Here is a 25,351-nt window from a genome sequence, read left to right as displayed (position 1 = left end):
AATAAAGATGCAGGTAATCTCCAAATACTTGGCCATAACCAGTTTGGATTTGTCAAAGGGTAATCATGGCTGTTAAACTTGGTGGACATCTTTGTGACAGTCACTGAGGCCCTACACAAGGGTAAAACTGTACATACAGCTTATCTAGATCCTAGCCAAGGCATTGGATACAATTCCCCCACTCAGGCATTATTGATAAGCTCAACTGGCTGGGTATCAACCCATATATCATTAGGTGGGTTGCTAACTGGCTCTCCGATAGAACACAAACAGTCAAAATACGAGATTCCTGCTCCTCCACCAGGCCAGTAACCAGTGGTGTTCCACAGGGCTCAGTTCTGGGGCCCCTACTGTTCAGAATCTACTCAGAAGTACAGGCCAAAACAAAAGGTCTGTTGCTGGCTAAGTTTGCCAATGACTGCAAACTGGGAGTGATCATTGAGTCCCCTAATGATGTCAATATCCTGCAAGAAGGACTTACACTGACTAATGACTGGAGCCAAAGTCATGGACTTAAACGCAATGCAAAAAATGCTTGATCATCCCTTTTGACAAAGGTGATATTCCAACAGATTACCACATTAACAACAACACTGTAAGCATGCAGAGAGACCTGGGTACGTAGGTTGATAGTAACCTTATCTTTGATCACCATGTCTCTACAGTGTTAAGAAGAGCATTGTATGTTGCCGACCTCATAAGTAAGGGTATTGCTTTCAGAAAGAGTGAATTCTTAATCCCTGTGTACTCCTCCCTCATCAGACCATTTATGTACTTTTCCAGGCACCTGCATCATTGAGAGTCCACAGAGGTTTCTCACAAAGAAAATTCAGAGTCTTCAGTGCACGTGATATATGGACAGAACGAAATTGCTGTCATTTAACTCAGTGTCATACAGACTGCTCAGGGGTGATCTGTGCCTTGCATATAGAACAGTCTCTGACCCTACATTACAGGAAATGCTGCACATCCATAAGTCTAATGGTAAATGTGTCACATGCTCTAAGGACCAAACCTGGTATGTGACATCAACAGAACTTGCTAGAGAGACAGATTTGTCTCCCAGAGGTTACCTCATCTTTGGAACAGGCTTCCAATTCATGTCAAACTAAGTCCTTCATTGACCCTATTTAAACGTAATTTGGACAATTGGATGGGCAACCATAAATTCACCCTAGGGGTTCCACCTGTATCCCTCCTGGAAAGGGGAAATAGGTGCTGAGCCTACTGTCTGCTCGAAATACTCACTCTTGGGGAAAGAGTTTCAACTTGGCTAGGTCTGTAAAAGCCCTAGGGCCATTAGCATAGTAATCTCCTATGATCCTCTCTGTCCCATGGTTCATATCCTCCTATTAAATTCATAATAAACAATGTATTAATACAGCTCTCTTAATTGCTTTAATTGCTCTTTTATTAAATTACCAAGAACAAAGAACTTGTTTGTTTAATATTTACCCAGAGGTTGACATAAATCATACTCCTATGTATCTAATCTATGTATCTCAACAAGTTCCTCAATACCATTATCACTTTCCTTTCCTTTGTCTAGATTTAAGAAACAAATCTTAAAATCTTTTGCATATCCTTCAAAAACTCATTCATTCATGTCTTCAGCAATAACTCTTGAATCTCTTCACAATTTTTCACTGTCAGTCTTTTTATTCGGTTATACCAGGCCTTCCCATTATCCATAAAAACATCGCCAGTTTAATCTAGTTTTCATCCCCAGAATTATTTTCAACATCCCTGCTAGTCTTCTTTTCTACTTTGTTTCACTCACAGAATTAAATGAAAGCGATCGAATACTTAAGTTTTCCGATTTTACCTTCAGTGTTTCATATGTCTTGGCATATCTTAACTCCATCATTTCCATCTGACAATTCCATGATTGTGGTGTATAAATTCTTATTTCTTCCCAGTTTTCTTACTACTACCACAAAACATTTTTTTATTTTCTTTCTTACCTCAACTCACCTTATCCTTTGTCTCTTTCCTCAGGAGCTGTTTGTAGAACAGTTGTCCCAGAAGAATCATTTCCAGTAAACTGCTTCCTAACTGGAGTTTTCATAATCTAGGCCAGATCATTATGCACCATGCAGTGATTTTCTAGTCCGGTTTGCTTTCAAAATTGAATCACCTTTCTACTTTTGGTTTTCTTATTGTTCCTAAATGCTGTGAGTTTCTGCAGTGCCGAGTATTACCATGGGGACTATAGTGATTTACCAATTTAATGAGTCAAAAAAAACTATTACTTTTGTGGTTGATGTTTCTGTGTATTCTCATTTTAATACAATATTTTTAGACAGTGTGGCAAGTTATCCAAGCATGGATCTCTTAGTCCAAACCTTCAGTTTTCTTTAATGTGATTATAGATATAACTTAGGTGGTCACTGTTCCCAAATAGTTACCTATTTCCATATATGGGATACTTTCTTCATTCCTACATAATGCCAGTAAGTTCCATTAACTGTGTGATCCCTTCTCTAAAGAATGATCCTACACTTAGATATGACGGTAGCAAAGGTATTCATGTTAATATCACATGCAGAAAAAACATATCAACACTGCAGCTCTTTTCTATGCCATTATTTAGAATCCTTTATTTAATGTTGTCATTTTCTTCTCCTACAGAGTCTGAATACAACCCTTATGTAATTGTGATACAATTTGCCGTACACAGTATAGCACACATGATTTCCTTTCTTTCTTGAATAGTTGTTCTTTGCTTTATTCCTACACATTATATTGAAGTCTTCATTTTTTCCTTTTTGTGTCTTTTCTGTCCATTCTAAAAATCAGAGGTTTGATGTTCTTCTTGTTTATTTAAAAGCATAGTCTGTGCATACCACATTTCTGTGGCTACCAGGATTTTATGGTACCAGTAGTATATTAGCTAGAGTGTGGTGTTTGCACTCATTCACTACAGCTTTGTTTTTATATTTGAGATTTCTTCCTCCTGCTTAGCTATTGATCCACAATTTTTTTAAGCAAATTACATTTAGCCTGGGAAAACTATTTTTTTGGCAAATGGAAATCATTTTAATTCAAGTTTGTAAATGCTTTAGCTCATATTTTACTTACAGATAGCAAACCTTATTCAAACACTCAGTGACTACTAGAGGAGTGAAGTTAAAAGTAATGGTAAGTTGAAACGTAGTGTCTCACAATAGATGAATCGCAGTCTAATAAGACATATTCAGTTACTTCAAAAAGTTTTTAAAATATGCCTCATAAATAGATAAATTTACTCATAAACAGGATTAAAAGGAATTAAATAATTAAAACTAACATAGGAAATCATTTTAAACCTATATAAAACTGACAAGCTTTTAGAGATGGCAGATGGTACATATGATACATGTGCACTAAAAGTAAAAAAAGATTCAGAAAAGATTGTTAAGAACTAAAAACCTCCAATGCCCTAAAAGAAAGATTCAGTAAATATTCCAGTGTACTAAAAATGTCTAATGAATTCTGTTAATTCATACTTAATTTACTAATGAACTTGAATAAAGGTATCAAAAGACTATAGTCTTTTGAAACCATATAGCATGAACTTATCCAAACAGAATTAAATAAAAAAATGTACTGATACTTTTAAGTAGTCTTATCATATGTTTCTCCTATAACAGCAAGGTGTCTTATAACTGCAAAAGGCAATACTAACCAAAAGAAAAATAATGGACCTCATATTAAGATCTATGAAGCTGTCTTGCACTGGCTACAGTGTGATGAATAATCATTATCAACCCATGTATAATAGTCTTATCCCATTTAAATTATTCAGCAGTTTGCTTAAACCAAATCATAAGTCAAACAATGTTATCTCAATAGGTGATAATGGCTAATTCGTATTCATCCTCAAGCTATCTTGTCAGCTTTTTACAAGACATATGTTGACATATGTACTTCTGAAATCCCATATATAAGTTTACAAGCTTCACAAATTTCTTGAATCATCTCCCTCTCAGCTCTCTCACCCAGAAAATAAAAATATTCATTTGAGCAAAGATTTCCCCATGCAAGAAATCTTAGATTTGATTTATATTCCTCAAACCTGGTAAATCAGTAGGCCCTAATGACTTTGACATTTTATTTTATAAAGTTCAGACATCAATTATTCTCTATATTCCTGCACCTCTTCATATTAAGTCATATAGTATTTCAGATAATTATTTAAATGAATGTATTTTTTTATTTTAAAACAAAACATGGACCCACTACTCAAAAATTACTGGCCCTTCACACGTACTAATCTGAATAAAAAACTCTATACAACAATTTTAGCTAGATAAGCTCATTCATTAACAAATTTATTAATGTCCAAATTCTGGCCTAGCTTCATGGAAACCAGGTGAAGACAAGATAATAATGATATGCTAAAATTAATTTTCTTTTACGGTGCCAAGAAGGGTGAGCAACGTACATTTTTTCACCTTGAATACTAGCCGTATAGTTTACTAGGTGCATATGCCCCTCTTTTGTGAGATTTTAAATAGGTTTAGTTTTCTCTCTTAATTCCATCTTCTGAACTGTTATTTACAAAAAACTCCAGTCATTTCAAATCCAATGGTATAAGGCAAATATCATCGCTTGTTTTGCAGATATCTTATTACTATGCTTTTATAATCTTAACAGTAGTATTCCAAAATCATTAGAAACTATAACAGATTATAATAAGTACTCCAATTCCAAACTTAATTTTGAAAAGTCCACTCTTTCCTTTTAGTAATTTTGTTTCAAAAATAAATCTCTCACTGATTTTTTCAATTAATATTTCACTAAAATGGGAAGAAACTGAGGGTAATGCTGCTCAATGCCAGAAGTCTAAATCTCAAAATGCACGCACTCGAGGCCCTTCTCAGTATGGAGAACATCGATGTCTGTGCTGTAACTGAAACCTGGTTCAAGGCTCCTGAGAGCACCCTGGCACTATTAGGTTTTACCTCATATCATGCGTTCCAGCCCCAAAACCCGGACCACACCACAAAAGGAGGGGGTGTATCCATATTCATAAAGGATACCCACACCTCCAGGTTGGTGGCAATGCCAGTCGCTTCGGAAACCATCCAGGTGCAACTAACCATAGGCAAAACTGCTCTACAAATTGTAGCATGCTACAGGCCACCCTCTCAAACTCAGGAACCCCACACAGCCTTCCTGAAGACACTGGAGGGTATAAATGTATCTCCAAACACCATCATATTGGGTGACTTCAACTACCGAATATAGACTGGGAACATTACTCAAGCCCTAACTTTCTAGCCCAACGGTTCCTGGAGTTCATAAATTCAAATGCCATGGAACAGCTAGTCACTGTTCCCACGAGAGGAGAAAATATACTAGATCTCATTGTCACAAACATGGGGACAAATGCTCCACACCGAAGTATATCCCTCATTGGTGAGATCTGATCATAAACTAATCTCACTGGAAATCCACATCCCGCCCCACCCCAAACAAAAAGACCATAGTGAAGAACTTCTCTAAAGCAAACTTCACACTACTCAAGACTGGTGTGGTATCCTTCAAGGCCCCTGAGCCAGTGGAAACCACAACCCAAGCTGCGGAAGCCCTTACAAATGCCTTCTATGAACACCTCCAGGACTGCATGGATCAGGCAATCCCAAATAAAACCAAGACTCTTTCCACAAAGGGCAAACGTCCAGTCTGGTGGACCCCAGCCATTAACAAACTTTACAATAAGAGGAGAAAGCTATTACATGATAGAACAAAATCCATAAAAGGGAAGTCACCCCTGATCGTTATTAGTAAAAAAATACGAGCACTCATAAAATCAACTAAGGCCAATTTTGAGAGAAAAATTGCCATGGATTCAAAGGACAATCATAAGGCCTTTTTCAGCTATGTTAGGAACCTGGGTGGAAAGTCCCAGATATGCTCAGAATTAGTCCAAAATGATACAAAAATCACTGAACCCACAGACATTGCCAACATACTGGCAGACAGGTTCAGTGCAAACTTCACCCCTCTCCCCTAAAGGAGAGAGAACTATCCCAGCCGAGTGTAGCCTCCCGGACACCTCAAATCTGCAGGTGAAAGCTGCTCTCTCTAAAACTAAAACACAGCATCAATGGGACCGGATGGTGTCCCCGGCTGTGTGCTACACGAGCTAAATGAGGAATTAAACCCGCACATAAGGCAGCTGTTTAATCTCAGCCTTACCACAGGATACGTGCCCAAGGAGTGGCGACGGCAACTGTTGTCCCACTCCACAAAGGCAGCCTCACGGACCCTGGTAATTACCGCCCCATAAGCTTAACAAGTCTAGTCTGCAAAGCTATGGAGAGGATCATAATGGAGCTCATAAACAAAGATATAGGGGACTTGCAGACATTGGACCCGACCCAGTTTGGCTTTGTCAAGGGAAGATCATGCCTTTTGAACTTGGTCGACTTCTTCGAAACAGTCACCAAGGCCATTGATGAGGGAAAGGCAGTCCATACAGCCTACCTTGACTTTGCAAAGGCTTTCGACACAATACCCCACTCGGGTATTGTAGAAAAACTTACCAGCTTAAATGTAAACCCATATGTCACAAGATGGGTTGCAAACTGGCTTAAGGACAGAACCCACAGGGTTAGAGTTGCTGGCGCTGTGTCAGACTCCAAGCCGGTCACAAGTGGTGTCCAACAGGGCTCGGTCCTTGGCCCCCTATTGTTTGGCATCTACTTCTCAGAAGTACAGGCCAACATAGGAGGACTTTGGCTGACAAAGATTGCAGACGACTGCAAACTGGGCGCCATAGTGGAAAGTGCATCAGACACGGATATCCTTCAGAAGGGACTCACGGAAACAGATAGCTGGTGCCAGAGCCATGGCCTGAAGTTAAACGCCAAAAAATGTATAGTCATACCCTTCGGGAAAAACAAGGTAACCCCAAGCTACCATATAGGTGGCAATCCACTAAGCACAGAAGAGGTTATCAGGGACCTGGGGACCCAGGTTGACAGTGGCCTTTCTTTTGACACTCACATTGCTAAAGTGGTTAGAAAGCCCTTCTACATTGCCCACCTGATCATGAAGGGATTCACATCCAGATCTAGTGAGGTCATTGTTCCCCTGTACTCTTCACTTATCAGACCAATGATCAAGTACAATGCCCCATTCGGGATGTATCTCACCTGACATCTGCAGCAATTGGAGAGACCCCAAAAGTTCCTCACCAAAAGGATAAAGGGACTCCAAAATCTGTCATATGCTGCCAGATTGAGGAAACTCCAGCTCTATTCAGTCGCATACCATCTGCTCAGAGGTGACATGTGCCTGACATACAAGGCCATGTCCAACCCGGAATTAATGGACATGCTCCACCTCAAAAATCCAAATCCACCAAAACCACTAGAGCAAGTGACTTAAACCTTAGCACGGATATAAATAGGACGTGCTGGAGGGATAGATTTATCACTCAGAGACTTCCTATGCTGTGGAATAAAATCCCGGTCCATGTGAGGCAGAGCACCTCGCTGACTCTGTTCAAGAGAAATCTAGACCTGTGGATGGGAGATCGTAGGTTTACCCCGGGAATCATCTCTGTGTCACTGCTGGACAGAGGCACAACAAACTAATGGGCACAGTATTTTTTCATATAAGGGGTGGCGTAAGCCACAAAAATTTGGGCTAGGCTTATAAATGCCTTAGGGCAGATAGCCTAGTATAAACCTATGAACCTATGAACCTATGAACTAGATAATTTGATGTACCTCTGAATTATGTACAAACAGGACACTTTTTCAACTTTCTTTATTAATATTGGTTCAGCTATCAATAAAATTAAAGCACATTTGGAAAACTGGAGTAAAGAAAATATGACCCTTTAGCTTGAATTACATTACTAAAATGTATGTTTCCCAAGGCTTTTCTATTCCTGCAATAATTCAATTTCATGTATTCCTCAATGTTTGTTTTTAAGGAGGATGAATAAAACAGCTGTTCATTTTTTTATGACAAAATAAAAAAAAATGTTTGTTTTAAAAATTAGTCACACACCAAGAAGAAAGATGGACTGAAACTCTTAATTTTCATGCTGTTTTATACTTTCTTGAAAAAGGTTAATATGTTCTTGATTTCCAAACTGTAACGTCTCTTGATGGACAATAACTCTCCATCACTCTCAGTTAGATCATTAATTCACAAATTTGGAATTTATGTAGAACAGAAACTTCTGACTCTCCACGTTGTATAAAATAATTTATTCAAAAAGAAAAGACAAACGGTGTACGCTTTCGCGTATGCTATGATACGCTTCTTCAGACAATGTACTACTAAAAACAAGCAGCATATTTATAGGGAGGCATAGCCTAATACGTGTGTTTAATTAATCAATTAGCTGATAATTCAATTAAAATTAATCATTTTCTATAAAAGGTTTTTAAAGCCACACAACAAACTACGAACAAAAGAGAAACACTAGATACGCTGAATACAATGAGTCATGCATATATTTAAACACATTTAAAATCATCTAACATTCACTTAAATATATATATTTATTTCATATATAACGTTACAATGTTATATAAGATATATAGGATATATATTCATCTCTTTTTTTAAACCCTTTCATAAAACATTTGTCATGTGGTAATTAATTATATTATAAATATTTAAGATATTAAGAAGTTAAAAGATTGAAAAATTTTCTAGTATATATAAATATTCAATACTTCAACATTTTAAAACTACATTTTAATCAATGAGTATATATACAATAAATTAAATTAAATAAATAAATTAATTAATTAATGTATATATAAGTGAAGATACATAAATGAATATGCTTAAAATAATAAAATAAGGTAATAAATAGACCAATATGTTTTATGGTATCAAGGAAATCTGAAATAACATTCTTATCTAAACATTCATACTAATCATGTACATCATACCGTAGCAGGTTGGTATAGGTAAATATGAATATGGAACATTTCGTAACCAGCAGAAATCTAAGAATAATAATTATAAAATTGATAATAAATTATTATTATTTATATAAATTAATCAAATATTTATTTAATAAATAAATAAATAAATACATTTATAAACTTGTTTAAAAACCACATTTCAATAAAACATTAAAAAGAGAAAAAGGTGAGATATACCAATGTATAAGTATAAGGATGAAAATATGTATAGATAAATGTTCATGTAATTTATAAGTCTTATAAGTCTTAAGGGCTTTAGGAAATGAAGAATGTGTTTCAAGAATAATGCATTTAACATACTTAATAATAGGAAATACTGTATGCCACTAAATAAGATAGAATAAAATATAATAATCACAAAAGTGAAAAATAAGAAATGTATATAAAAATAATAAAACATCAAACAATGAAATTATCTCCGATTGTTGAGAAAAGATCTTATTGTGATGTAATTATTTAATCCTGGAGAACAATGGCCTCTGAGTCTAAGAATCCATTTCAGTTCATTTAATTCAATCAAGTTTATATAGTCACCACCTCTAGCATTAACTTCCACAATTTGCAATACTCTGAACACAAAAGTATGTGATGGATTGGATATAATGTGTTTAGCTAGGGCGTTTAATTCATTTTTCTTTTTAACATCGTACTGGTGATTATATATTCTATTTTTCAATTTCCTTTTAGTGAGGCCTATATAAAATGCAGAGCAGCATTCACAAGTTGCCAGATAAATTAGGCCTGAAGTATCACAAGTAGCCCTGAGTCTTGGTTTAAAAACATAATTAAACTCTGGATGTGTAAAATCTTGCAATTTAGTGATAAACCTACAATAATTACAATGTTGACAGGGATAAGTTCCAAAAGAATGAGTTGACTTTTGCAAGACATCATTTATCAAGGCTGGTCTATCACATAATAAGGATTTCAGATTTTTGTTGCTCCTGTAAATTATGTGGGGACTAGTGCCTACTATTTTTAGTGTAGATTCATCTGTCAATAAGACTTTCCAGTTATTAAGTAGTATTTTCCTAATGTTCTGAAAATCATTTGTATAAGTCGTGATAAAAGATACTTTCTCCCTGTAATTATATGTGTCACTTTTGAAAACAGGGAGAAAATAATTACTTTTTATATCATCCAATCCTGAATTTTCTTGAAGTAGAGTATTACTCCTAACTTCCATTATTAGATCATAATCATAGCCTCTTTCTAAGAACATGTCTACCATATTATCTGCTTCTCTTTTTAAATCATCTATATCAGTACATATTTTACTTAATCTAGTGAATTGACTTCTTAGTATTCCTTTAAAAGTATGCCGCGGATGCATACTATCATATTTCAGAATTGTATTCCTCCAACATTTTTTCTTGTATAAAGTAGATACTAATCTCCCTTTCCTGATATTCAAACTCACATCCAGGAAGTTTACTGATAAGTATGATGTTTCAACTGAGAATCTGAGAAATGTGGTAGTAGTTTCTAAATGTGTTTTAAAAGTAATAAACTCCTCTATAGAGCCATCCCATACGATTAAAATGTCGTCCACAAAACGCCTATAGACTAAACTTTATGAAATAAAGTGTGTTGAAAAACATGATTCAATTCCCAGTGGTATACAACTAAATTAGCATATGTGTTTGCACAGGGGGTCCCCATAGCCACACCACATGTCTGTAGGTATAGGTCACCCCCAAATGCAAACACATTATTGCTAAGGATCAATTCCAATAATTGACAAATTAGAATCGTTGTATTCCCATTTACTGTGGGAGTATGCTGTAACAATTCACGTATAGCTTCAGTCCCAACTTCATTGGGAATTGAAGTAAAAAGACTTTGTACATCCATCGTAATGAGTAGATGTTTGTCTTGTATAAAAGTGAATTCTAATGAATGTAAATAATCTATAAGCTGGTAGGTGTCCTTAAGAATTGTTGGAATGGCATCTACTAGAGGTCTTAAAGTTTTCTCCAGATAAATTGATATGTTCTCAGTAACCCATTTAGCTCCAGATACTATTGGACGCATCGGTGGTGGTTTAGTCTCTTTGTGCATTTTTGGTAGCCCTTTAATAATAGGGACTACAGGGGTATCAATAGAAAAAAATTCATATAGGCTATTGGGTATCTGGTAACACATAAGCATGTCATAGAGATCTTCCTTGACAGTTTTAATTATTTGACTTAGCTTAGCTTGATTAATTAAAAGGTAAGTAACATCAGCATTAAGCATATCATTCATTAAAACATTATAATCAGCTGTATCAAATATGGCTATGCCTCCCCCTTTATCTACTGGTCTAAAGGTCAAAGAATAATCATAGCTAAAATTCTGTAGTGACTTCATGGTCTCACTTGACATATTAAAATAAGCACATTTCTTTTTTCCATTATAGAAATATTGATAAAAATCAATTTCACATAGTTTAACAAAAGAATCTATGTGAGGCGGCATAACTGGTGCAAAAGAACTTTTCTTTTTATAGAGAGGAATATTAACATCGTTATCTGAAATTATTTTCTTTTCCTTTGAAAAGTGCAGTTTTAAAGTAACTGAACGAGCGAACAAACGCAAGTCAATTAAAATGTCCGATAGTTTGCTCCCTCGTGAGGGAATGAAAGACAGGCCATTATTCAACAATGCAATGTCATTAACATTTAAAACATACCTAGACATATTAAAGTAAAGTGTTCCTATTGTTTCTGTCTTCTGGGTTGATATACATTCGTTTCGCCGGATAGTTTTCTTTTTCTGGTTTCCCAGCTGTTCCTTCTTCCCTTCGTGAATGATGGTTTCCTTATAGGTAGGGGTAAAAAAGGTGTGTTGTCTTCAGTCCGCCGTTTACTAATGGCTCCCATATCATGTTGCAAAGATCTAGCTGCCTTGTTCGCTTCTTGATTAAGAAGCGGAGTGGAAATAAGGGCAGCACTCGTAACAGAAGTAAAGGTTTCTGGTGGCGTAGTAAACGATTCGTGAGATGTATCTTTGCGTGAACCAAGCAAAGACTCTGATGTCGCTTGACCAATGGGAATTGACGCTGTAAGCGTACGATCCAGCGGCGCTGAATTAGGAGTAGGATTCTCTCTTGTAGAGTAATTGTCAGACCTCCTCGGCCAAACAAATACACAACTCGTTGAAAAGTCCCTGAAGTCACGTTGGAGCTTCCTAAGTTTAGTTTGCTGAAGCTTCATAGCATAGGTGTTAACTTGACAGTACATGTTTTCTAGTTTCCGTAGACAAAAAGGATCAGGGAAGTTGTTTCGCAACTCAGTATTAATGTCATTTACTTTGGATAATAGCTCCTTCTCAAGTGGTTCAAAATAGTCAATAAGGAGCTGCATATGTTTATGGCTGGCCTCAATGTTTATGTCTTGCCATTTTTTAAGCAATATTGGGTGCGTATCGCCATATGTAGGCATAACAAGAATACGCATCCCTCGTGGAATAAGCTTGTAATGTAGGCATGCCTCTAGATGTTTGCGTTGCCATATCATCCGCTGCAACTTATACAGGTCATTTTCAAGCAAATTTGGAATTTATCAGAGATGAATATCTTTTATAAATAAATAATTTGCAATTTTTTCAAACTTTCCCCTTTCTTGATATTTAAGGTACCATAAAAATGGAACAATTTAATAAAGCTGTAACAAAAACATTTAGCTAGCAATTCAATACATTAATTCTCTGTGTAAGACATTCCCCCAGATTCACTATCCTTCCCTGCAGGACTAGCTTAGTCCTGCATGGAAGTGGCCATTTAGGAGCAGGACAGCAGTGCGTCATGCATATTAATGAAGGCACGCTGCCTGAGTTCTTAAACTTACACAGAGCATGTACAAGTGCAGGGGGCATGTCTCAGAGAAGAGCTCTCAGAATATACATGCCCCTGCAATGCAGAACAGCAGAGTATTAATAAAAGAATGTGTGAGACCACTCATAGGTGTTCGCATACCCCCAGCAACATCTCCCCACATTTACAAGAGCAATAGTTAAAACAGCAAATATAAAGATTTTTTTTATGAAACAGATTAAATTTAACCATAGGTGCACGGGTTTACCCATCACTTAGCTACGGTTAATGCAGCTTAAATGACAGAAGAGGATAAAAAGCAAGATATATGCAAATGAAACAGTACAGCAATAGTGTAGTGGCCAGAGCATTCGTCTTATGAGCAGTCATGCCCGATTCGAGTACCACTTCAGTACATTCCATTTTCCATGTCAAATCACTTTATGACTAATATTTTTAGTTGCATAACCAACTAAATAACATATATTTGTAAAGTGGAGTACTGCATTAAATGCAGATGTGAGGTGTCATTGTCATAATGTTGCAAAGTGCACAGATAATCACAACTGCCCCATACAGTATATGTACACAGGAATCAGGGATACAAATGGAAGGTAAAATGTGTAATGAATAATAACTGCATAAAGTTTCCTAATCCACCACCTTCCCAAGAGCCAGTACACATTACTGTCTAAATTAGTGTGGTAGTAAGTGGGAATAAGCACTAGTAAGCAAGTGTAAGCACTATTAAGCAGTAGTAAGCAGGAGTAAGCATATTTAAGCAGTAGTAAGCAAGTTTAAGCCCATTTGCACAGGGGTAAGCAATGGTTAAGCAATATGGAAGCTAACTCTTTGTAAGCATATATAACCGGAGGTTAGCATTGCTTACCTTCGCTCCAACCCTGCAGACCCACTTACAATTGCTTAAAAGTGCCTTAAGCACTCTGTGTGCATCAGCCACTGTTCTGGCCAGAAACAAAATAAACAGCCTTTGTAGGTTTTGAACCCAGTTCCCTGTACACCATAGTCACAGTAGTTAACTACTAAGCCATCACAGCAGTACATAGGCTTTAGGTATCACCAAACAGATCCTCACTATAGGGAATTCAAACTGAACATGTGAAAAGAATCTATATACAGCTTTATGTTGTATAACCTACTACATAACATAAATATGTGGACTGGAGTACTGCATTAAGCCCAGATGTGAGGCGTCATTGTAATAAAGTGTTGAGATCCCCTAATAAACACAAGGACCCCATACAGTGTACATGCACATGAACCATGGATAGCAAACACATATATAGCATGTAATGAATAATAAATCAATGCCAAAAAGCAAATATAATGCAAATTAAATATTAAGCAATGCTAAGCATTACACAGCCCAGCTTAGTGGGTGTAAGCAATATGTAGGCCAGCTAACTCAGTCTGCCCATTGGAATATCCCTTTAAGCAATGCCAACCTTAGGTAAGCAGGTTTGCCCATAGCTTAGCCTTTTTAAAACCATCCAATCATGGCAACATGTGGGAAATTGGCCCTATTTAAAACCAACAGGCAGGAATACATCTCATAACTGGTTGTAGTTCCCCTTGTAGGCAATATGTCTGGAATGGGAGAGGGTGTGTAATTTCAGGTGCAGCACTGGGGCATCCAGGAGTCCAGAGTCATGGCAGCACTCCTTGTGAAAGACCATGACCAGAGACTGCTGCAGGGCCAGTACCAGGGTTCCCAATATAAAGTGGAAGCCTGGGACTGTCTCACCCGTGACCTCACCAGTGCCACTGACATACCCCGTACTGGTGAGCAGGTCAGGCATCACTATGCCGACCTGAAGCGGTGAAATGGGGATCTCTTGGATCAGTGGATCCAAGAGTCTAGGAGGACGGGGGAGGTCCCAGCTGTGTGTAAGTATTAGTCCACTACCTGTTTAATAATTGCCAGCTCATGTATATTATGGATAGGTATGGCTAAATATTCCTCTTATGTCCTTCACAGCAGCAAGTGACCGGGTTACGAACCAGGAGGTCCATGGATGTTGCTTGGAGTGGTTGCAAGACGAGGTAGGTTAATAGTACTCTTGCATATACTGTCATAGGAAATAAATCTAAAAGTAGTAGTAAGTTAATTGCCTGTATAAAACCTGTATTGTTTAAGGCATGTAATGCATACACCAGAGAATATAGCAGGAAGAGTCTCATGTAGGTTGTATGTAAATAAAAGCATAATAGCCTGACAATAAAGGTTCAGCTGCTGGACTGCATGTATTTACTCTGGTATCATATGGTAATGTAGATTTGCAATCACTTAATAGTGCTGTTGTATTAAGCACTGTTACTCACACTGTGCAACATAAATACAAAATGTGTAGGAATGTCTGCATATGACTGGTATAATCCCAAGAGGCCATATAGTACAACTGAGAGAGACATAGACAGAAAACAGTGAACAAACAAACGATAAAAATCAAAATAGCACACTCAACTGTGACGTGAACTGTTGCATTTTTAGCACACACAGCCAGGGTTCGAATCGTGGGAGTGGTAGCAGGCTGCATACAGAATCATATCCTGCAACTGTACAGGTATGTCCAGAATGGCCAATAAATTAGCCCATATCTGCTGCCTGTCACCCTGTCCCCCCTGGGAAATCAGTGGGATGATCCCAAACGTTTAGGCAACAAACAAGAAATACAACTGATTGTCACACATTTATGAGAACAAACCTGTCACTCTAGCAACTCCCCAAAATGTTATGAGAGTAATAAGCCAATTATGTCCCATCTACACCCCGATGTTGTCAAGCTGTGACCAGAGTGTGCACAGTAACAGAGTGAGATGTATGTGCATAATACTAATGTGGAATCTGGTAATTTGTATGGCAACATTCAGGTAGTGCTAACAAAAATTGCTCCCACAGGTCTGTCAGATACGAATACCATGCCTAGAAATAAAAGATTGATATCCTGTATTGGTACTTTGTACTCTGTTATTGTATGTCATTGTGAGTGTTGCAGTTGCTCTGAATAATAAGGTATCACTCATCACTGTCACCCCACACTGTGCTACATAATATAACTGTCTAGGAAATCCTGTATAAGAGAGTTGTAATTCACTAAAGGTTTAAGAGGGCAATAGTCGAAATATGTCCCGGTTCACCTGCATGTAGTCAAGACATGCCCAGAGTCTGTGCAAAAAGAGATGCACAGGTATGTTCATAACATCAACCTGGAATCTGAGATTATGTGGAGAAGCAGTTAGTGTTAACAAACAATTCCTCCACAGGTATACCAGGTAAGAGGTGTATACTGCAGGTAAAACCAGTTCATGTATATAGTTGACAGCCATACCACTGTCCAAAGTAAGGCAATAGGGTAGTGTACTAATACTTGTAAGGTACAGATAACAGCACCGACCAGGAAAGTAATGCGAACTACAGGAATATATTAGTTGTTAATTGAAATCTTTCTCCCCCCCCCACCATATCTGCAACAATAAACTAAATACCCAACTCAAATGGTATGTGCTCACTTGACTGTAATGTTGGAACATATGTCCTATTGTTTGATAATTATTTAAATCTGTTTCTATGCATGTGCTATGTTGAAATACTCCCACACTGGCGGCATGGTGCCATCTATGTACCTGCATGCTGTTGTAATTACCATGGCGGTCCCATATATGCATGTGTTCTGTTTGCTATGCAACTGTTCCATATCTGGTGTCTGAGTTAATGGGAATATCTATGCATGCTGTTATACCTAATCCTGGAATGTGTTGACTATTACTAACCCACATATGTTGATAAAACATAAACACCATAGCATGTATGGGAATGCGGTTCCCAGCGTACCCCCCTGTCTCACCTCAGCTAGCCATGGCACCAGGCACCAGCACATCTGGGGCCCAACCTGGGACCTCCTTGTCCATTGGTCCTGCACCACCTTTGGGTGGAACCACCTCAGGGAATGGGGCTCGAGCGGACTCAGACAGGAACCTTTCACCCATCACCAGGTCCTGGTCATGGTGCGTAGCAAGCTCAACTGGGAGTTTGGAGATCTGCTATGCCAGCTTAAGGGCTGCGTGTTGTGATTAGAGAGTTGGCCTGGCTCTCCGACTCAGCCCCCAGCACAGCCACCTTTGGGGCTGTGAAGATGCAGTGGTAACTGCCCATGGGTGGGGACCTCAGTCACACTGTTTCCACTAGGGGGCTCATGGGCTTCCATTTTCCCAACACCCCTCCCCATCAAGGTGTTTATCCCCCACATTTGTCATATACCACCCCTGTATGCATCTTGTTTGTCTTGTCTATTAACCTACCCAACCTACCTCCCCGAATATACCTACTATCCCTCCCCAACATTCCACTCTCACCTGAAAAAAACAAAAAAGGGCAATCTGTTCCAAAAAAAAAAAAAATCTCACCCCATACATAGCTGTCCATTTTGCACACATGTCCACTGGACACATGTAATCTGGTCTAATTGGCTTCACAACATATTATTGTTGCCCTCACCCCTCTCTCAGGGGTTTGAGTGTCCAAATCTATCCCCAAATTCAGTGTATATGCACAGCTATTGCTTTAGAAGAAATAGACAGCTACGGACCTTCCCTACGCTCTTCCTGCACATCCCTAGTTATTTTCCCTACTGTCTTCCCCTCTTTGTGCCTCTTTTTCATCACTTTCCTATCAACGCTTTTTTTTTTCTTTTAAAGAAATTAGCATGGGGATAAGCAGGAGTAAGCACTTTTAAGCAGCAGTAAGCGGGTTTAAGCCTGTTTGCACAGGGGTAAGCAATGCCTACACAGGTTAAGCAATTTAGAAGCTAACTGAGTGTAAGAAACTGTAACTGGATGTTGGCAGTGCTTACCTCCATGCAAACCCACGCAAACCCACTTACAACTATTTAAAAGTGCCTTAATCACTCTGTAACCAATGGCCCTTGTTCTGCCCAGCAACAAAATAAACAGCTTCTGCAAGGCTCGAACCCAGGACCCTGCACACTATAGCCAAAGTGATTTGCCACTAAGCCATGTCAGATATAGATCACCCTGATGTTTTCACAAACATATTATCCAGCACAGTCATTCAACAGTACAGGAAATGTATTTATATATGTAGATGTATGTGTGTGTGTGTGTGTGTGTGTGTGTGTGTGTGTGTGTGTGTGTGTGTGTGTGTGTGCAGATGTATATCTATAGATATAAAAGAGAACATAAAAATACATATATGACCACAAGCACCATTAATGGGGGTGTGGGGGCCCAAGCAACACATTTCTTGTATGTATTGATACCCTTACCAACTCAACACTGTATGAGTCACCCATACAAAAGACAATTGTTGCCTGCAACATATATCCACAGAGAGATCAAAGGATATAACACCACACACAGGTTTGCATACATGAGAAAGCTTTATTTGTGTACTATTACAGTTGTATATGCCATGTCATATAGCTGTTTAGACTCTGAAATACATATAAACAGACTAATGCAACTGTCAAACAGAAAAAATAATACAGTATTCCAGAAACCATTGCATATGTTGCTGTCCAGGCCAAAGCCTTCAAGTAGCACAACAGTAAAGACAGACTGGGCCACAGGATAACAATCAATCAACAGTAAGAAATGCAGATGTATAGTCCAGCAGCCTCTATCTACAATCTGTACACAATCTCAAGGGTGTAAAGACCTCAGCTGACACAATGGGATGTATCTGTTACATAACAAGGCATAACTGAAACCATCACAATCACACTGACAAACAGAACAGTCTGTATGGCAGGAAGCAGTAGGCTTGCATTTACCCAAGGTGAATTGTATGGTAATGTACATCCAGATACCTTAAGGCAGCTTACCCCTGATACCCTTCACATGTTGTAATAGCCTAGGTTAGTTACAGTAAATCTCCCCCCCATAGACTGTCATACAGGGCCATATACCACTGTTACATACACTGGCCTCTGGACTGCATAAGGGCACACATGTATTGTGCAGATGAAGCTCACACATATAGGGACCCAACCCCACAATATGTGTGGGGGCCACAACAGCAGTGGAATGATGGCAAGAATGGCAGCATGACATACTCACAGGTACTACATAACAACCCCTGACAGCATGTCATATGGACAAAGCCTGGTATGTAGGTGGAGGACAGAGGCCGGAACACAGGGCCATATTTGAAATAGTGTTGTCATACACTAAGCAAGTCACTGGTGTTACAGGATAGTCTGCAACATACCCTTAGTCAGGAATATGAAGTCAGAAACACAAATGGATGTAGCCATGTACTGATAGCACTCAACACACATACAGCCAGTGATATATCTGGCACAAGACCTATGTGGTGGACAGGCAAAACATAACATGCACACCTCTGGCCATCAAGTGGATAGGCACACAATTGAGAGCTATGCAGACAGACTGCAGTCCATGTTAAACTAGTATGTACACACAAACTCTGTAACACTGGTGCTATACAATGCATACAACAACAGTATTCACACTCTCTGTTTGTAGTTCTGGAACCTCATACACATATGTAGCTGGCCTGAGTGTGCAAGTCCTCTTGTAAGAGGTATTGCTACCTGCTGTCTGTAACACTGCTGCCTACACACAGGAAGGATGTCTACCATACAGGAAAGGTAAAGGGACCACGCCAACATGATGTAGGGATTTATAGTAGTGGGTAGCCATGACAGCGCCAATTGGAAGTTCTACACAGCATGCTGCATGCAGGTAGCAAGTGGAGGACACTGGTTGGTGCAAAGGCCATCACCTGATCAGGTGCATCATCCACAAAAGCCATGCTACAATCTATTCCAAGCAGCTCAATCCATTTACTGGAGAGAGAGAGAGAGAGAAAACAAACATAAAACAAACAACAGATCCTGAACCACAACACCACCAGAAAAGACAACAAAGGAAGCAGGCTAAAGAGTGAAAAATAATTACCTCCTACAAGGACACTATCCACAACAGACCTCATCCTCACAGCAGGTATGTGAAGAATATATGCATGTAATTGACTGTAGTACTTGGTCCATAGTACTGGGGTAGATGATGTGGAATGATATACATGTGCCATCAGGTGTTGCTGTTGTAATAATATTCAGCTGAACAACTACTATGGACATTAGAGTCTGTCCCTGTGGATAGTGGGCCATACCCATCAACTGTGTAGAGCAGCACTGACTGACAAGATGTATGCCAATATAGTGTGTGGTGTGTAATGGAAGGGATATATATTACTGTGGACAATAGCTGGTGGTGGAAATAATGCCATAATGATGGACACATGGGTTCCAGAGCCCACCACTTGCAGGGCACTCAGGTTAACAAGTACTGTAGCATGCTGAAAATCCATAGGTGTGTAATAGGGTTACCTGCAATCTGGCCCTATATATACCCCCTTAATGTTAGGCTGTGTCCATATGTGGCACCTGTCTGTGTTGTAGCAAGGCAGAACAGTGAAGCTGTGCAGGAAGGAGTTTTGAGATTTTATATATACAAATGTATGTCCACTGATATACAGACAGCCATATGTAGACATATATATAAACACATATATACAACAGCATATATATCTACACATATATAGATATATATCTATATGCACATGTCTACATATATACAAACACACACATGTACATATATGTATGTAAATACATGTCCCCTATATTACCACCACAGTGCTGCATGCTATGTGTGAGGGAACAGCACACGTAGCAATACACACAGATATATACAGCTGTAAGTGTGTGCAACATGGACAGGTATGTCACATGTGAACCCCTTGTTGGGACCACATTACCCTTGTCTGTGAAGTAGGGAACGGGAATATGGGGAAGTATGGCAGGTATATTTGTGGAGGTGGCCCGGGAGGTAGATATAGAGAACAGCCTGCAGGGGTGGTATATGACACATGTGGTAGGTAAACACCCTGGATGGTGTGTGTGGTCTGCGATGTGGAAGCCCCATGGGCCTCCATATGGAAACAATGGGAACAAGCCTCCCACCCATTGCCACTCACAACAGCAGTCCACAGCCTTGAAGGTGTCTGGCCTGGAGGCTGAGCAGTAGGAGCATGTGGACCCTGTGAATGTGCACTGGGTGCCTCAAGGTGATGTAGTGCAGTTATGAGCAGGTCTGGCATAATTGTTCTGACCTGCTTAGCAATGCTTGTTGGTGTGCTGCAATAGTCCAGGGGGAGCACCTCACAATGGGGGGGGGGGGTCATTCAATCCATCCATTACCTCAACACATGTTGAGGAGCTCCTCGCCAGCCTCATGGCACCTGCTTGTCCGCAGAGCCAACAACTGCCAGACACCATTGTGGAGGTGGGTGCTACCCACACACTGGGTGAGGACCATGCAGGTAAGGTCACAGGGCACATCAGTAGACCACTGTTGCGTATGCACCCTCATCTGAGCAGGTAGATCATGCATATTTGACATGTCACATATATAATTTGTTGCTGCATAGTAGTAATAAACAGATGTGCATAAGTGCTAGTATTGTGGACTTCTACTGTTGATATACTGTAATGTTGCACCCACCCTGTAGCAATGCCACAGCTGTAGCCACTGACTTCCCATCTCTCACACTCTTATGTAGGTCCCACCAGTATACCACCAAGGCAGCAGCCTGTAGCTGGTGAGTATGGATTATGTTGATGCTTGCCAATACACCGGGCATGTAATGGCTATGGTATATTCCATGCACACATCTAACACACCTACCCATAATGCATGCTGTACATGTTCATGTATTGCTGCTGTTAAATGCACTGCATCACAGTGGTGACCATGATGGTGTATTGGAAGGGTATGTCAGACACCTGCAAGATAACTAACATCCTGTCATTGCGAAATGTGTCCACAGGGATTAACATAATGGTGGGGCACATGGTCTAAAGTAGGGACATGTGTGAAACATCACCCTTATACAGTGCAACAACAGTGTATATACCAGTATCACAATGGAACATATGTAGGGCAGACTGACCATACACTGGCAAATGCAGATGGCCAATGCTAGTATACCCCTGCCAGGAATAGTGACTGCTGTAGTACACATAACAATAGGTGCAACAAACCGTCATGATAAGGGTGTGCACACATATGCATACACGGATTGTATGCATCGTGGTCAGCATCCACACACCTAACACATTTCGTAGATACTGCATGTGAATGTACAGGAGATATGTCACATATCGGGCTCATGTACTGTTAATATATGCGGTGATGTGGTCCCATGGCAGATCAAGGAAGGGTGCATCATATCAATAAGGGTGTGCACACTCCCCATAGCCATGGTATGGTCTGACGGTTGTCAGTGTAATAGTATTGGATTGGTCATACATGGTCCGCTGATGTTGAGATCTGTAAACCAGACATCAGGCATTCACAAATGACATCTGTCAACATATCATCCCAGCTATGTGTTGCTGAAAAACATAGGGGCTGTGAGCATTAGAGCTGACATAAATGACACAGTACTACACATTCAGCAATGGGTTGTACACCTGTGAGATTTTGTGCACAATACATGGCAGGGTACAGAACAGGTGCACAGCAATACTGTGTACATGGGTGCAATGGTATCCAGGGGAAGGGGCATCACCTACTAACACAGCCCATGAATCACACACACACGTATACTGTTGCTAGCATGAATTGACTATAGCTGCACTGCATGCCATTGTGTACCATATGTTATGCATGTTGACAGATGGATAATGGGAGGACTGTGTGTACTATCCTTCTGCAACCTCACCTGTATATGTGTGTGTGTGTGTGTGTGTGTGCGTGTGTGTGTGTGTGTGTGTGTGTGTGTGTGTGGTTATTTTGTCTGTAGATTCACTCTGGTGAAGTGGAGGAAGGTTGATGCATGTACTATGTGTGTGTGCGTGTGTGCGTGTGTGTGTGTGTGTGTGTGTGTGTGTGTGTGTGTGTGTGTGTTTGTGTGGGTGTCCATGTATGCACATGTGTGATTGTGGGGTTGTTCATACAGCAGTACTTCCCTTTGGGATCGTGCAGTACATGGAGATGGACTGACACATGACACACCAGCAATACTTGTCTGATATGTAATCACAGGACAGCTGATAGTATAATAAGGTCTGTAGCGTGGAACATGCATTGGGAGGGAAAGTAGACACTAGGTATACCCTTAATATCACATTCAGAAGAGAGGTGACTGACAATCCACGTATGCAGTACAACAGATGCATTGGGAAATTACTAGACAACACCAGGGAGTCTATCCATATATAACAGTTGTCACATGATAGGTTGATTGAGCAGTATATCTGGCATGTACTGAGAAATACTTACACATGACATTCCAGTGTGTGACATTATGGAGTGAATGTAGCAGCCCCTCACATATAGGGGCTATGCTCACGATGTCCAGACATACACAGAGTGAGCACTGAATGACCAGCAGTGAGGCCATGTAAAACCACTCTGCTCAGGTCAAGGAGGTAATGGAGTAACAGGTCTTGTGTTGTGATCACTTGTCTAGGCATTCAGAGGAATGATATGTTAATGCGTGGAATTAAAGAGTGTATGTTTCCAAGTGTGATGCACGATGGGGAACATATAGGAATAAATGTGGGACTGTCTGTAAATTCATGGACAGGTAGGGGGTCTATATCAGATGAACGAAAAATCCATTCATCGAATACATAATGATTGAAACGTCATGGAAATCGAAATTGGTATTGTGGGGGGCTACGTCCCCCACACCCCTGGCTAAATATATATTCTAACTCTGAGATCGCACTACAGTGAGGAAAGGGCAAATACCCTAATCCTCACTGTACTGAGATCCCACAATACCATTTTTGATTTCTGTGAAGCTTCAATCTTTTCGTATTCAATGAATGGATTTTTCATTCATCTGATATAGACCCCAGGTAGGTATTAAGGTGTGTGTGTGTGTGTGTGTGTGTGTGTGTGTGTGTGTGTGTGTGTGTGTGTGTGTGTGTGTGTGTGTGCGTGTGTGTGTGTATGTGTGTACTGCTATGCAAATCTGTACAAGTCTTAAAGTGCATTTCTTGTTTTCCCTCACAGGTGGCGAGGTGGATCAGGGTCCCTCCTGCATGCAATCTGATGTTGGTGTCCATACAGAGACAGAAGATGATAATAGTACTGTTGAGGCACAGGTGGGGTTGTCAGGGGCCGAAATAGCACCATCATTTGACATCCCCCTCTTAGCCACCCCAACCCCGCACACAGTTTCAGTGCCTATACATACCCCATCACCAGTGACCATAGCAGAAGGACAGTTGGTGGTTGGTGGCAGTGCACAGGAGAGTGTAGTATCTATGCCTACTGTGTCTGGTCAAAGCAGGCATAGCCAGATATTTGGCAGGGCACTACATAGGCAGATGTCCCAGGGTGCTCATGGTAGGGCCACTGGTCATCATGCCCCTGGCAGAGGCACTATAACTGGTACCACCAGGCGCATGTTTCAGGCTGTCATGAGGGTGCAGGGATGTATGGAACTGTACACCAGATAGGGCCTGAGGCTGCAGAGAGCTGCTCTCACATCTGCATGCGACAACTTCCATGAACTGTCTGGTGCCCTCCGTGCATATACCGAGGTCATGGATAAGTAGTTTGGTGAGATGATGGGCCTCACTGACTGTGGTTTGTCCGTGCTTGAACATGTGGTGGGGGTGCGGCGATGACCGTGTGGATGTAGGCCAGTAACACCAACAGCTGGCGTCAACATGGATGTGCTAGGACACCAAGGCACTCCCGTAGGGGCAGTACCAGTCCCAGAACTGCAGGGGGGGTGCTGTCCACACCACACCACAGCAGGCCACGAGCACGTGGTCCTGGTCAGTCCCAGGAGGGACCTGGTTCCAGCAGACATCTGTCATTATCAGGGGGGAGTAGCACATCAAGGCCTGTACATGGATGTGCCCATGGAACCCCTTGCAGGCACAGTCCGCGTGTCCGTGGCTGGAGGTGGTGAACTGTACACCATGCCAAGTATGGTCTTCAGCTGTCCATAAACACCTGTATAGGACAGCCACATGGCAGAACTGTGTGCATGCATACCCACACACTATACAAACACACCTAGGGCAACCTCATACCTACACACACCACATAACCATGCCCAGTTCAAATCATTACACCCCTCACCCACGCACATGGTGTCAAATGTATGGCCCACCCTCGGTCTTTGGCAAACCAACAACACACCCTGTGCATATGATGATACCTGTGCCACATCCCTGCCATCGATAATATCGATGCAGGGACAGGCGAATATGGTTCTGATGCACACGGTGACTGTACTACAGTGTACCAATGTAGTGCAGTGTAACATGTCAGGAGTAATGTTTAATGCATACATGTCAGGTAGTGTAGCCATCCAGCAATGATGCATTATAGCTGTTAGTAACACTGGTTGAGTGTGATCTCCATAATGTTATCCATTTGTGTTGTAGGTGTACATGTGTCAGCCAGAGGATGGTCTGCAGTCATATCCCACAAGGAGTATGGCACTGTGGTGACACCATGGCTGTGACATATCCGTAAACAGTTGAACACATGTCACAGGTTTGTATAACAGTCATTG

This window comes from Protopterus annectens, chromosome 3.part0 (genome assembly GCF_019279795.1).
Source record: "Protopterus annectens isolate FY-2018-M chromosome 3.part0, PAN1.0, whole genome shotgun sequence".
Taxonomy (NCBI): Eukaryota; Metazoa; Chordata; order Ceratodontiformes; family Protopteridae; genus Protopterus; species Protopterus annectens.
The sequence above is the reverse complement of the archived record's forward strand: the minus strand, read 5'-3'. Positions refer to the sequence as shown.